Raw genomic sequence first — 12725 nt, forward strand, 5'->3', positions numbered from 1 at the left:
TTTTTTTTTTTTCTCTCTCTCTCTCTCTTTTCCTCCTACTTTTTCTTTAGACTCCCCCCTTCCCTCTTGGTTTCTGCCATTCCTAATTCCTTTCCTGTTCTATTGGGAAAATAGGTTCTAAATCTGGAGTGTGCTAAGGAGGATGTCATTTCATAGTGAAAGACTGCAGGATTCAGTGATTGCTTTTGGGGCTTATTGACGTAAGAGAGGCTGCAGGAACTGGTGCGTAGGGGAGTGATTTTAGGGGCAAAAGCTCAATGTCTCAGGTGGATTTGATTATTTCATAGGCTAGCTGGATTCCATTTAAGCCTGATTTTGACCTCTCCTTGCCATGTAATTAACAGCATGCCAGCCACAGATCATAAAGTAAAGGCAGCTCAGTGACTAATATCGTGGACTGGTGCCTGCAGTTTGTCTTGCCCAAGGGACCTAGTAGGTATGGGTATGCCGTCTGTCTAGCCAGGAGTGACACTTAAACTCACTTGCTTGATGCTGGATTCAGAGACCTCTGACATACATCCCCCAGACATCTGCTGAATACAGATGGCTGATGAGTTTTGAAGCTTCAGGCTGATGAGTCCGGGAGCCCAGGGGCAAAATGACCCTTTGCTCTTTAGAACTATCATCTGCGTTGGCTGTTTCGAAGCAATCATAAAACATTTCCATTTATTTTCCAGCTGAAGTTTGGCCGGAGGTAGGGGAGGCTGTGTTATTGGTAATTAAACTAGGTTTCTAAACAGATTTCCCTGAGCCCCAGACACCTTGAACAGAGGTTTACATAGTCAAGTAAGTTTGCCTCCCTTGATGATAGATACAGTGAATTCAATTCTTTTCACTACTTCTGTGTTGTATATTTTGATTAACAGAAACAAGAGTCAGCTGCCCAGGACGTTTACGGGGAAAAAAAAAGAAAAAACTACATAAAAACGCTTAGAATGTGTAACTCTGTTGCTTGAGATGCATAAAATAAGTTGGAGTAGAATGAGTGGGGGCACAAAGCAGAGATTTGAACCCTCAGTCATGGTTCCAGTTATTACATTAGTGCATTCAGTGAGGTCCTTCAAACAGATTCAGGGCAGCAGAGGAAAGCAGGGCTGAGTAGAAACAATTGTTCCACGATCACTAACGTATTAGTCAGAATTAAATCTGCAGCACAAGCCAGGATCATGATAGTTTAACTGGAAGATGGGAAGATATGATCTTGAATTGCCAGGGGTTGGGTGAACCACCACTGTTGTGATTTATCTTTGCCAACTCCCATGAAAGCCAACAGAGGAGGCACTGTCTTTGGTGTGCTTTTGGGTTTGGGGTGATTGTCTAAGAGGAGCCCAAGAGGACAAGAGGCCTTTTAAAAGCAAAACGTTCTCTTTTTTCTTCTGTAAGTAAGTTTTGAGCTTAACAAACTGAGATCAAAGAAAGATTTCACCTTGGGTTTGTGCTTTGAGTCTATCTGTGGAAGGAAGCTGCCCTGAGGATGGAAGAGAAGGTCAGAGATGTTAGACGGAAAACCTGGGCTGTCTGAACCCCCTTCTGATTCATTTATTTAATTATTCACTCAAAATCATCAGCATGAACTATGAGCAATTTAGCTTCTGCAATTTAGCTTGCCTGTTTTCTTTGAAATGAATTCCCTGATATTTGGCTCCTTCTGTAATCAACAGTTCTTAGCTGCTACCCAAGGGATTGGTGGTTTGAGTCCACCCAGAGGCACCTCAGAAAAGAAGGCCTGATAATCTACTTCCAGAAAACCCCATGAAGCATAGTTCTGCCCTGACCCACATGGGGTCGCCATGACTTGGAGTTGATTTGACAATCATTGGTACTGGCAATCAACAGCAGATTTGAAATAATACATTCGAAGGCAAATCAAAATGATCTTTGGGTCATCTATCCCATTGTTTCCTTCCATGAAAAGGGGCCATAGTGAGTTGGCCTGTACTCCCCCAGTGGTCCTTTTCCTTGAAACCCCAGATTGGGGATGTGGGGCTAACAGGTGATGTACTACATATAAGAAGAGGTGGGCTGCAGTGCCCTGTGCCCATACTGACAGGTCTGAGAAGAGGGATATAGATCTATAGTCACTAAACCTCATTTCAAAGAGTGTATCTGTAGAGTTAATTGAGTTTGTCTTAAATTTTGTAAAGTTGTAGATGATGTAATACTTTGAGACATTTTATTAGGCAGATTAAATTAAGATGCAGGAAATGCTAGTTCACATTTCATTGGAAAGTCGAGTTTTGTGGAAGTCGTTTACTGTAACAGAAGGTTGTTGCTCTTCGTTTGACTCAATCTCATTGTTTCAGGATCTCAGTTCCCTGCTGCCCTCCGTGCACAGTAGAAAGTCCAGTTTGCTAGGAGCTTGTTGAGATGAGTAAGAAGCCTCTGCCAGGGTGGAGAATTTGAACTCAATGAAAAATGTAAATGGAAACCCTTGTTTGCTGTGTCAGGCATGTGGTACTTATATGCATACATGGGACCTGTTTATTTATTCTAGAGTTGGCACTAAGATGGCAGTTTTCCTTCTCAGCATAGCATATAGATGTACTAATGAATGGCAGTTGAGTAGTTTAGGAGGCGGTTGGCCTGAGTTCTATTTCTGGTGTTCTTGGCAATGTGCTCACCTAAGACAAGTCATTTGACCACTGGCTGTAGACTCTAATATTCTAATCAAGGCTGTTCGTGCCATGTGGTGGAGGATTAGCTCCTCCATTCAAGTAAATGTCGCATGGGCTTACACTTACCTTTTCTGCATTGAGCTGATGGAGTGAGTCTATAAAAGGATAGAGAATACTATTACAAACTGGTTCCAGTGTTGTGGTGTTTGGGCTAGGGCTGCAGGGAGCAACTGAAATGAGAGATACATTAGAATGTCTCACTTAGCCTTCCTTATGTTAAGAGAAAATTTCCTCAATACAAGAGTAGATTTCTTTTCTGAAATAGCCTGTGACTTAGGACTTCAGTATTTGATGACTTTTTTTTTTTTTTTAAATGAAAGCACAGACACTTCTCTCTCCATCCCCAATACTTTAAAGAATTTCTGGGGACAGTGAATTTGAAAGGCGAGGAGAAATAGACATGAAATTGACAAGAGAAGTCATATAAAGCTAAAACTCTTCAGTCTGGGATTGCTTTTTCTTCGCCTCTAGATATCGTACTCACTCTAAGTCCTTGAAACAGCTCTGTTTTGAAGAATTCTCTTACAGAATGGTTATTTGGAGGCTCTGTTAATCCCTGGCTTCTATCATTTTCTGACATTTTGTGTCATATAAATACGAAAAGTATGTTCTTCTTCCAAGTGACGTTTTTATTTTAAAAAAATGTTTATTAACTTATATACTGAAAAGAAAATAGTTCAAAATCCAGAAGGTACAAAAGGTAGATAGTGAAGTGTTTTTTCCCACCACTTTCTTCCTGTCTCCCTCTTCCCTTTCACAGAAGCCAATATTCCCAACCATTTTTTATTTATTTTAAATTTTTGTTGGAATCTGATTGTCCTTAGGAGCTGGTAGGGCTATATATAGTTCTTTTGGATAGACATGTGTATTGGTTCCCATAAATCTAAAATGTACTGGAAGAGAAAGTAAGATCATATTATAATAATAAACCAATGGGTTCTGTTTCACTAATAGCGTAAGTTTACCAAGAAATCAACTATGCTTTCTTACTGCTGTATCTGTATTCACATGCCCTTATTTTATTGACTCTCAGATGCCGTTGGTTGGTAGATACAGATTTTATATACTATGAAGAAAGGGTCCTAGGGTCACTGTGAGTCGGAATTGACTTGACAGCAACAGGTGTAAGAAAGAAAAAAAAACCTTGCCAATTAAACTATTACCCAGTACTTCCCATTACTTACATATTTTTTAAGTTTTATATTTTTTGAATAATTTTTTAATAAAAATATATATAACATCAAATTTGGCAATTCCATGTTTTTCACACATACAGTTTAGTGGCACCAATTACGTTAATCATGTTAAAAATTATATATGTATTTATATATGATTATGTAAACATTTTATGTTTATTGAAGGAGCTCTGTTAGACTTAATGATGCATTAATATGTTTCATTTAATACTTCTGTACACATATGTAAAGAAAATGGAGCCCTGATGGTGCAGTGGTTAAGAGCTCAGCTGCTAACCAAAAGGTTGGCGGTTTGAACCCACCAGCTGCTCCTTGGAAACCATATGGGGCATTTCTACTCTGTACTATAGGGTCGCTATGAGTCAGAATCGACTTGATGGCAATGGGTTTGGTTTTTGGTTTTGGTAAAGAAAATATAAGTGAAATAAATTAGGTAAGGCATTCCTGAAACTTCTACCCATGAGAGTCCAGCTACTGAATCTGTGCCTTTAAGAGTGCTAGTGATAGGGTTGAAAAAGAATTAAAAGCCATTGGTGCTGTGCTCTTAAACTACCTCTAATTTTGCATAGTTAACATGCTTTCGATTCCTGCTGGGTTGGGAATATAGTAAACAGGTCTTCTTTACCACCTCCCCACAATCATTTGGTGCTAGTATTGTCTCAGGGTTTTTATTCCAGACCCTGATACCCATTCTGCAAGTTCAGTGCTGGGCTTTTGTCATTCACACATGCCCCAAAACCAAAACCAAACCCACTGCCACTGTGTTAATTCCAACTCATAGCGACCCTATAGGACAGAGTAGAACTGCCTGATAGGGTTTCCAAGGCTAAAAATACTGTGACATCTTTCTCCCATGGAGAGCTGACGGGTTCAAACTGCTGACCTTGCAGTTAGCAGCCAGCCACTTTAACCACTGCACCGCCAGGACTCCTTCATACACGCCCATGCAGTAAAAATTACTTTATGACTACCATCTGACTGACAGCAATCCAAAGATGCCACTGATTGTGAGAAGCTACCCAAATTCAGTACTGTTGGAATATGAAAAAAAAATGTGTCTTAGAACCAATGAAATATGGTAATATTAATTCCAAGAGTCTTGTTAATTAAAAACAGAACTTCTAGAATGCTTAATGTTTCAGACGGACTATCTAAATTGTGGACTTTCGCAGTGTTCTTTAAAAGTCAAAAGCAATAAACTTTGAGATTTTGACATGCCTTGGGTTCTTAAGTGTGAACCTCCCCTTCCTTAGCATGCCCACAAGTATTGAGGACAAATTTCTTTTCAGTGGCAGGTTAAAAAAAAAATTTTTTTAAATGGGTCAGCTGTTTATTCTACTATAAGTAATCCAGAAATTGATGGTATAAAGGTGATATTCTAATTGGAAAAGGGAAAAACAACACAAAAATATCTACATTTGCAGCCCAGCTTGGCTCAGATCTTGGCTATTTTTTCCCTTCTTTGGAAAGTATAGTATTATAGCCAATAAAAAAAGCAAAAAATCAAACCTGTTGCCATCAAGTCAATTCCAACTATAGTGACCCTATAAGATAGAACAGAACTGCCTCGTAGGGTTTCCAAGGAGTGGCTGGTGGATTTGAACTGCTGACCTTTTGAGTAGCAGCTCTAGCTCTTAACCATTGTGCCACCAGGACTCCATTATAGCCAATAAGATGCTAAGAAATATTATTCAAAACCTGGAAATAAGGCTAAGATAGGACAACATGTCCTTTCAATGTCATATTGGAACATTTTAAAAATAAGCCTGACCAAGGATTATTTAATTCTCCAGAAAAACACACCTGTGTTTGGCTTTGCTGTTTATTATTAATTAGAGCCCAGACACTGGGAAGTTGTATGTCAAGGTGCAGATTTTTGACTGGTAGAGCTGTCCAGTAGAAAGCTAACCCCAGATGTTGTAATACAGCATAGTACATGAACCAGCATTATAGCTAACCTAGCAATCTTACGCTGACAGTCTTTTTTCAAATATTATCATATTTCCTCCCTCAAATGCCCTTTGAACCAGCTTTACTGTCCTGCTGGTTTTTTCATTGTTAAACTGAGTAAATCTCTGACAAGTAAATCTTTATAAATCTATTTTTATACGTCATATTTTTAACTTTTTGAATATTTTACTTTGTGACGTTTTAAATATCTCAAGTAAAACAGTTATTACCAATCATAGTGATGGATATTTGTAGACTGATTGACCAGTGTGCTTGTTCATAGTTTCATAGTGATCTGAAAGCATGATAATGTGTGTTTACCAGGTTCCAAAGCAGACAGCTGATATTGTGCATAAGTTTGACTTCCTCTGTCGATTGCAGCGTGATTAATGTATGAGTCTCCTTGTATGGAAGAAAGAGCTTCCAGAGCCCGAGCTGGGCAGTGAATGGAATTGCAAGATTCCAGCCAGCACTGGAATGGTATAGAGTCGTGAAACTCCTTTCTGGAGAGCAGCCTGAGGGTACAGAGGTGCCCCGTGGAGACAGGTGTTTGTGCTTGTTTCTTTAGCACCTGGAGTGGGGTCTCTAAACCCCCAACTGTGTATATAGTGTATAAATGTACATGTGTGTATATATATATACACACACATACATATACCTTACTTATGCATATATGCAGATAAAGAGAGAAAGAGAAATAGGTTTTAAGAAATTGGCTCACGTGATTGTGGGGGCTGCCAAGTCCAAAATTCATAGGTCGGTCTACAGGCTGAAAACACCAGCAGTCTTGTGTCCAGAATTCATAGTCCAAGAGGGCTAGAAATTTTCACAAGATATCATTTACAGCTTTGAGGCAGAATTTTTCACTCTCAGGAAACCTCTTTTTCGCTCTTAAGGCCTTCAGCTGGTTGGATGAGGCCCACTCACATTATGGAGGGTAATCTGCTGTACTTAAACTCAACCATTGTACCCTCCCACCCCATTATTCTTTCTCTATCTCTCTCCCTCTTTCATTAATCCCATGCCTCCCTTCCCTTTCTTCTCCCTCCCTCTTTTTCTTCTATCTGCCTACTTATTCATTCACCAAGGCTTCCCCATTTGTGGTGGTGTGGAAGATGACATCATGTTTAACTGAGACATATTTATTTGGTTAGTTCAAGGCCATACTTCACCTTAGCAGAAGGCATTACAGTAAATGCCCATCAATGAAACACACACAAATTAGTGAAGAGAAATTTCATATATGTTAGAACATTACAATGATCACCTTACCTGGTGTACCTAGCCATGATCCAAAGATGGTAATTAAATTGTTTCATATTTGAAGGGGTCTATAGGGTGGCTATATGTCAGAATCAACTCAACAGCAGTGGGGTTTTAGGGTCACTAATTTTGAACTGACACAATAGTCAGAGTACATCATTACATTATCTTATGTAACCTGGCACCTGGAAGTCAAGTATAATGAAAAATGAGAAGTGCTATTCAATCTTGTTTGCCAGTTTTTATAAATAGAACAAGTTACCATCCTGGTGGAGGAGTGAAAATTTCCATGCTTGAATTCAGGGAGATAGAGAAGTTAGAGTATTCCCCAGGATATTTGAGGGCTTTTGATTCTTTAGTTAGTTGTCTGATTATGTTGACAGAACCCTGGGGAGGGGGACGAAGTTTAATGTCAAGAAACAGGCTTCTTTGTACAATGTTTGTGAGACCTAGGAGTAAGTGTGATTTGAGGATGGTGTAGGGAATCAACCGTGGGGCCAGTGAGAAAGCCAAACTCCAAATGAATGATATCTGATGTCTAAGAGTTCAAGGTCAGTTGTAGGGACCAGAATATTTAGACCAGGGAGCTTCAGCAGAATGTGGTGGAGAACATTGACCCAAATATGTATTGAAAATTGATAAGCGATTTCCAGGTATCCTGGGCTTACCTGGTGGTAGGCTCTGTTTAAAACATTTTCATACCAGTGAGAGAGGTAACTACCTATACAGTGTTACAGATGAAGAAGTGGTCTTAGAGAAGTGCAGCTACTTTTTTAAGAGCTTCAACTAATATTTGGAGATTGCACTGGAACCCAGGTTGGTCTCTTTCCAAAATCCATGCTGCAAACCACTAGGCAGTACTGCCTTCTAAGTGTGTTTCTCGCCTTTTGAGATTACCAGGCTCTTTACAGAGGAAGACTATGAGGCTTCAAGGACCAAGGTCTTTGCCAGATGTGAAGCCCAGCGGGAGTGGTGTCTCTGGAGGTACACAGGCCATGTGAAGATGGTGGGCACTAGATTGAGGTCAGGCATTCTTTCTCCACTTCTGGGGTGGGCTCTTCTGGGGTCTTCTGAGAGCCAGCTGTACTTCCTCTGAGATGTTCCTTGATTTTTCCCTTCCCACCTTTGGCCACTGAACGAGGTATTACCTGTATCAGTTCTACAGAGGGAGAGGAGTCCCTAGGTGAAGCGCTTAGCTGCTGATAAAAGGCCTGGTGGTCTACTTCCGAAAACTCAGCCATTGAAAACCCCATGGAGCATAGTTCTACTCTGACACACGTGAGGTCGCCATGACCTTGGGGTTGAGTCAACGACAACTGGTTACAGCAGGCAGTTTGTGAAGGAGCAGACCATTCTACCTTCTCTTGTGTTCCGTCTGAATAATGTGAGAAGCTGACACCAGCTCGTTTCACCTCAGGGGGTGTCAGAGAAAAAAAAGATCGTTTACTAGAATGGGGACTAGGAGAGGAAAGAATGTTCTTTTGTAGACGAGGGAGGATTTTATATAAATATGCTCAGAATGGTTTTACAAAGACTGCCCAAATATGCACAGTCTGTTTAAGAAAGATTCATTTGTGGAGGTTTTGAAATGCTCCTATTAATATTCCTCATCTACGAGGAACAAAGGTATCTACTGCATTTCATGAAATAAAATATGAAAACTGATCTCTAAGGGGCTTCTTTAGTATTTTGCTTCCTTCTTTGTTGTTGAAAATACATTTCAGTTCTTCTTTACAGACCACCACAGAGCAGAGGGAAACGATAACATAATCAGTATGAAGGTATTATCAACTGTAAGCACCCATTTGCATTTTGTGGCAACAATTACCTTTGCTCTTACATTGTATTATTCCATAATATTTTAAGTGCGAAGTCTTGACGTTATTAAACCTACTTGAGTTTACTATGGTTAGATAGTAGTTTAATTGTGCTTTAAATTAATAAAATGGAGCTTTTCTAAATTAAAATGGTAATTATGCAATATGTCAAACATAGGAGAAGTATGGGATATAAAAGGTACCCACCTGTCTCTAGGCTGGGTTTTCTAGAAAGGAAAAACCAGTAAAGCATATAAATATATATATATATAGAGAGAGGGAGAGACTTACATCAAGGAAATGGCTCATTCGATTTTGAGAGGCTGTAACATCCCAAGTCTGTGGGGCAGGAAAGAGGCTTCTTCTGATTCACGTAGGCGCAGGGGCTGGCGAACCCAAGATTGGCAGGCCGAAGAGCAGGGCTGTTGCGTACAGGTTGTGAAGATTGACAGATCTCAAGATTGGCAGGCAAGACGGCAGGTAAGCTGCTAGCTCAAGTCCCAAGAACTGGAGGTCAGATGAACACGAGCCAGCTGCAGGATCCAGAACAAGCAAAGCCTGGGCAAGGAGAGTAGGAAGGACTAGGTGGTGGAGGGCAGAGGGATGAAGGCTGAGGGGGTGGGGAGCTACCCCAGGCCCAGCCCCTGCTGGTACCACTCATAGAAGATCCCATCGTGGGGGTGATCACATATCAAATCTCAACAGGGAAGTGATCACATTATACAACTGCCAAAACACTGAGCATCATGGTCCAGCCATGTTGGTACACAATCTTAACAATCACACCACCCCTCAGATTTAACAGATATCAACATTTTGGTATATTTTCTTCAAGCATCTTTATTTTGGGAGGGGGATTATTAAGGATATAGGACATTACAGATCCAGTTAATGTATAACCCTCTTTTCCTCCCCCACCCCCCCTTTCCTTTTATCATGGTGCTGATGTATATCATTTCTCTGCATATTTTTGTACCTTTAAACTATTGTGGAGCTTTTAAGTGAAATATTCTTCACAAATATATTTTGTAGTAACAGTATCTGTTTAAAGCTATTAAGTGTATTTTATAATCCCCACATTTTTTTATTGTGGTAAAAATATATACAACACAAAACTAGATAATTCAGTATTTTTTTACATGTACAATTCAGTAACATTGATCATGTCTGTCATGCTGTGCAACCATTACCAGTATTCATTGCCAAATTTTCTGGCACCATTGACAGAAACCCAATGCTTCCTAAACAATGACTACCCCACCCCCACCTCCATCCCTGGTAACTACAAATAAACTTTCGTCTCTATACATTTGCCTATTTTAGCTATTTCACGTAAGAGAGATCATATAATATTTTGTGACTGACTTATTTCACTCAGCATGATGTTTTCAAGGTTCATCCAACTTGTAACATATGTCAGGACTTCATTTCTCTTTATGACTGAGCATACATCTATTTATTTATTTATTAAATAGTATTTTATTGTGCTTTTGGTGAAAGTTTACACAGCAAATTAGGTTCCCATTTAACACTTTCTATGCATATTGTTCAATGAGATTAGTTACATTTTTCACAATGTGTTAACGTTGTCATTATTTCCATTTTGGTTGTTCCGTTTCTATTAATCTAGTTTCTATACCCCTCCCCACCTCCCTTCTCATCTTTGCTTTAGGGTAAATGTTGACTGTTTGGTCTCACATAGCTGAGTTTTGTTTTTAAAAACTACAGTACTCCAGGGTGATGTTTATTTTATGAGCTAATCTATTATTTAACTAAAAGGTAATCTCTGGAAGTTGTTTCAGCTCCAGGTTTAAAAGGTTTCTCACGGTGACAGTCTCAAGGGTTCCTCTGGTCTCTACCAGTCCAATAAGTCTGGCCATTTTTAAGAATTTGAGTTTTGTTCTACATTTCTCTCTCATTCTATCCAGACCATATATTGTGTCCCTGGTCAGAATGATCGGTAGTGGTAGCCGGGCACCATCTAGTTCTTCTGGTCTCAGGATAGATTTGTCCTATAGAGCAATTTCTTCTTTGAGTCTTTGGTTTTATTCTTTCTGTTTTGCACCAGACAAGTAGAGACAAATAGTTGTATCTTAGATGGTCACTTGCAAGTTGTTAAGACCCCAGATGCTACTCACCAGACTAGGATGTAGAACATAAACTTTATGAACTTTTTTATGCCAATTGACCAAGTTTTCCCACGAGACTATGGTCCTAAGCCTTCAGACTCAGTAAACCCGTGAGGTGTTTGGTTATGTCTAGGAAGTATCTGTAACTGTGCCCACTTTGTGTTTTATTATACATATGAGTATATATGCAGCACAAACATGTATATAGCTATGCCTACAGACACACTTATATGTGGACACATATGTGCACACATATACCTTCCTATACACATATATGCATATTTATCTACCTATTAACCACACATACATTTTTTGGTTGATATTGCTGTTATTGCATAATTGTATATGTTACAGCATTTACCATAAAGTCTCATTCTTGTGTACTTCATAGTATCTTCATTTACCTTGGTCAAGTTGTGCCAACTTCACCCGTGTTTTTTATTGCTTTTCCTGTCACCAAAAATAACAAGTATCTACTGTCTAGAGAGTGATTTCCCCTCCCTTCCATCCCTGGTAACCACCAAAGAATGTTGTGGAATCTATAATATTACAGAAACTCTATACAAAATACAATCAACATACATTTAATATTCTTGTCCTTTTCGGTTATAACTATGACATAATTTTATAAGGTGGCGTAGAACTCCATCATGTAGATTTCCCACCACACAGGTAACCAGTCTTTCTTTTAGTATAGTAGTTAAGAACATGGACTTCAGACTGCCAGGATTCAAGTCCCAGCTTCATTGTGAAGATAGGCAAGATATTAAACTCTCTTATGTTTTTTTTTTTAAATATTTATTGTTTTAGTTTAAGTGAAAGTTTACAATTCAAGTTAGTCTCTCATACAAAAATTTATACATACATTGTTATGTGACCCTAATTGCTGTCCCTATACTGTGACAGCACACTCCTCCTTTCCACTCCTGATTTCCCGTGTCCATTCCACCAGCTCCCGACCCTCTCTGCCTTCTCATCTCACCTTTGGACAGAAGCTGCCCGTTTAGTCTTGAGCTAAGAAGCACACTCTTCATGAGTATCATTTCATGTCCCATAGTCCAGTCTAATCTTTGTCTGAAGAGTTGGCCTCGGAAATGGTTTTAGTTCTGGGATGACAGAGTCCAGGGGCCGTGCTCTCTGGAGTTCCTCCAGTCTCAGTCAGACCATTAAGTCTGGTCTTTTTACTAGAATTTGAGTCCTGCACTCTACCTTTCTCCTGCTCTATCAGGGACTCTCTGTTGTGTTCCCTGTCAGGGTGATCACTGGTGGTAGCCAGGCACCATCTAGTTCTTCTGGTCTCAGGATGATGCAGTCTCTGGTTTATGTGGCCCTTTCTGTCTCTTGGGCTAATACTTTCCTTGTATCTTTGGTGTTCTTCATTCTCCTTTACTGCAGGTGGGCTGGGACAAATTGATGCATCTGAGGTGGCCATTCACTAGCTTTTAAGACCCCAGATGCCACTCACCAAAGTAGGATGCAGAACATTTTTTTCATAAACTTTGTTATGCCAGTTGACCTAGATGTCCCTTGAAACCATGGTCCCCAGACCCCCGCCCCTGCTACTCTGTCCCTCGAAGTGTTTGATTGTATTCAGGAAACTTCTTAGCTTTTGGTTTAGTCCAGTTTTGCTGACTTCCCCTGTAGTGTGTGCTGTCCTTCCCTTCACCTAAGATAATTCTTGTCTACTATCTAGTT

At 39.8% G+C, this 12725-nt stretch overlaps 1 protein-coding gene across 1 annotated transcript in view; it reads left to right on the top strand.

Moving 5' to 3' along the window:
* The window catches only part of ELMO1 (engulfment and cell motility 1), a 648319-nt gene that overhangs the window by 301517 nt on the left and 334077 nt on the right, over positions 1-12725 (top strand). The gene's annotated exons all lie outside the window — the stretch shown is intronic.

Source organism: Trichechus manatus, unplaced genomic scaffold (assembly GCF_000243295.1).
Source record: "Trichechus manatus latirostris isolate Lorelei unplaced genomic scaffold, TriManLat1.0 scaffold00137, whole genome shotgun sequence".
NCBI classification, from domain to species: domain Eukaryota; kingdom Metazoa; phylum Chordata; class Mammalia; order Sirenia; family Trichechidae; genus Trichechus; species Trichechus manatus.